The 2435-nt window shown below is 49.4% G+C and overlaps 1 protein-coding gene across 1 annotated transcript in view; it reads right to left on the bottom strand.

Moving 5' to 3' along the window:
- Positions 1 to 2435, bottom strand: part of HOXA9 (homeobox A9) — a 6924-nt gene that overhangs the window by 4169 nt on the left and 320 nt on the right. The window lies entirely within an intron of this gene.

Raw genomic sequence — 2435 nt, 5'->3', positions numbered from 1 at the left:
CGTCCTGGCCGGGCGGGAAAGAGCGCGGGCAGAGCCGGGCGGCGGTATTTATCGCGACGATTAATTCTTAACTATGCAGGGAAGCAGCGGGGGGAAAGGGGAGAAAAAGCCCCGTCTCCCCGCTGCCGAAAGGCACCCTGCTTCTCCGGGCGGCTATCAAAGGGGCGCTCGCAGTCGGCCGTCCCGCATTCTGGTGAATCAAATTTATGTGCAAATATAGTTAATTATTTGCTGGCACCTCCTTTGACTGCAGGACACACGCTAGCGGCATCCGAAACCGAGCGGAGGGCTACAGTCCTCCGCAGAAGGAGGGGAGGGTGCGCGGGGGGAAAGTAAGAGGCGGCCAGATCCAAGTCCAGTGTTAGGAATTAAAGTCGTGGCTGAGCGCTTTGCAGATATGCCCGGGACTCCCCGATTTTTCTCCGGCGGACGCTCACGCTGTTTATCCCCGCGGCTGGCGAGGGAGCGCGGTCAATGGGATGCAGGGAGGACAAAAAAATCTCCGCGAGAGGCTCAATTTACTCGAAATATCTTTTATTGAAAATAGAGCCCAGCAAATGGTAGGGACGGCTGAGTAATAATTAAAATCACGTGTAAATATTGTGCATGCGAAAGTGTGGATCTAATTAGTTTTACATCGCTATGTGGGCTCTCTCTCCCCCTCTCTCTCTCCCCCTCTCTCCTTCTCTCTTTTTCTTTTCATGTCTTCCCAACAGTTTAATCCGAAATCTTACAGAGATCCTATTTTAACAACGCTCTCTCCCCCCATTCCGGATTACAAAGGCCCATAATGAAACTATTATCCCCCATTAGAGTTCGAAAATTACAGAACAGTTGCAAGATCTCCACAAACAAGGAGACCGTTATTTTCTAACAATTTTAAAAATGCAAATAAAGCTCTCCTCTGCTATTTTTCTGTGGCCATTGTATACACACGCCGTAATAGAGAAAAATAATTGTATTTCTTTCCTGGAAAGACGGAACTCGACGTCATTTGTATTTATTATTAAGAGTCAGCTGTGGTGAAATGTGATTGTAGAACTTCCTTTTTCCATTCAGAAAAAATAATCTTAGCTGCAGGAGTCCTGGATGTTTATATTCGAATTTGGGTTCTCAACTTGCAGCGGGTTTCATTTTTTTGGTTCCCCACCAAAAATAATAGCAAATTAATAACAATAGTAATAACGTTTAAAAGAACGCGCCTGCATTTTTATTTCCCTGAAAAATTCTGCATTTGTTCACTGCCGGCATCCAAGCGGCAAGAGAGGGCGTAGAGAAAGCAAGAGATAAAATACAGCAAATAATTACAGACATTTTTCACGCGGTCGCGTTGCTGGTAATAACGCTGGAGCGTTCGCCTCTCTTTTCGTCCTTTTAGACCCATTTTTCCCCAAAGTACATTTTGCATAGGAGCCACGAAGGCTCGTGGGGGCAGCGTGGGCTTCGTACAATTTGCGTTGCAAATTACTTAAGGTTTTGGTGGCTTACACCCTCGGAGGCAAAAGACCCCAAACAGGGCAGAAATAGACGTTCACGTCAAATTGCGCTATGAAACCGGAATTCCCAGGAATGAAGCACCGCCGGAGCCATCGTGCCTGAATAAAAATACTCCCTGCCCTCCATCCTGGCATAATCAAATTAGCAGAGCTCCCATTCCGCTAGCTCTTGCCCCCGGCTGGAGCAGGAAGGACCCCGTCGGTTTTTAAGCGAGGGGCATATGCAAGCGCTCCTTCGTTAGCCACGCACCGCGGAGGCGCGGAGCGTACGCGGGCGCGGGGCAGGAATCCGCGGGCACTGGCGATCTCTCCTGAACGGGAAGTTCAGGATCGCCTTTTCCCAGGGTTTCCTGCCACTGCAAATCACGGAATCGCCGGTGCTGCGAATGCGCGGAGGTGTTTTGGCACAGCGGAGAGAAAAAAATGATTCAGAATTTGGGGGAAGCAGCCCAAAATCAGGATGATGCGATTCCAATGGGAAATAAAGGGCAGAGGCAAACCTATGTACAAACGCCATACAGGCACGCACGGACGTATACGCTGCAAATTCACTCCCCGTGCGTACACAGACCCAGCAGATAGCCCGTCAGACGCACAGTGTGTGAAGAGGCAGCCACAAGCACTTAAATTTGACTGCAACGTAGAGAGCTCTGCTCCTGCCCCAGCCGAGGACGTCTCCTTCTGTAAGGAACCGGCTAGGATGGGTCTAGCTAAAATCCGCGATCTGAATTCCTCTGAGTTCCTGCAGCCCCGTCTGGAGTTTCGAAAAAGTTTGTAGCTTTTTTTTTTTTTTAAACTGTATTTTAGGCAAAAATAATCACGGTCGCAAACAAAATAAATAGAAATAACCCCCCGACGAGTGAGTTTTCTGCCCTTTCCCCTGCCTGTCTTTCCGTTGCTGAGGGTGCCCCGCTCCGCTGCCGGGCCGGCGCTGGCTGC

Source organism: Aptenodytes forsteri, unplaced genomic scaffold, assembly GCF_000699145.1.
Source record: "Aptenodytes forsteri isolate BGI_AS27 unplaced genomic scaffold, ASM69914v1 Scaffold164, whole genome shotgun sequence".
In the NCBI taxonomy this organism is placed as follows: Eukaryota; Metazoa; Chordata; class Aves; order Sphenisciformes; family Spheniscidae; genus Aptenodytes; species Aptenodytes forsteri.
The sequence above is the reverse complement of the archived record's forward strand: the minus strand, read 5'-3'. Positions and strand labels throughout refer to the sequence as shown.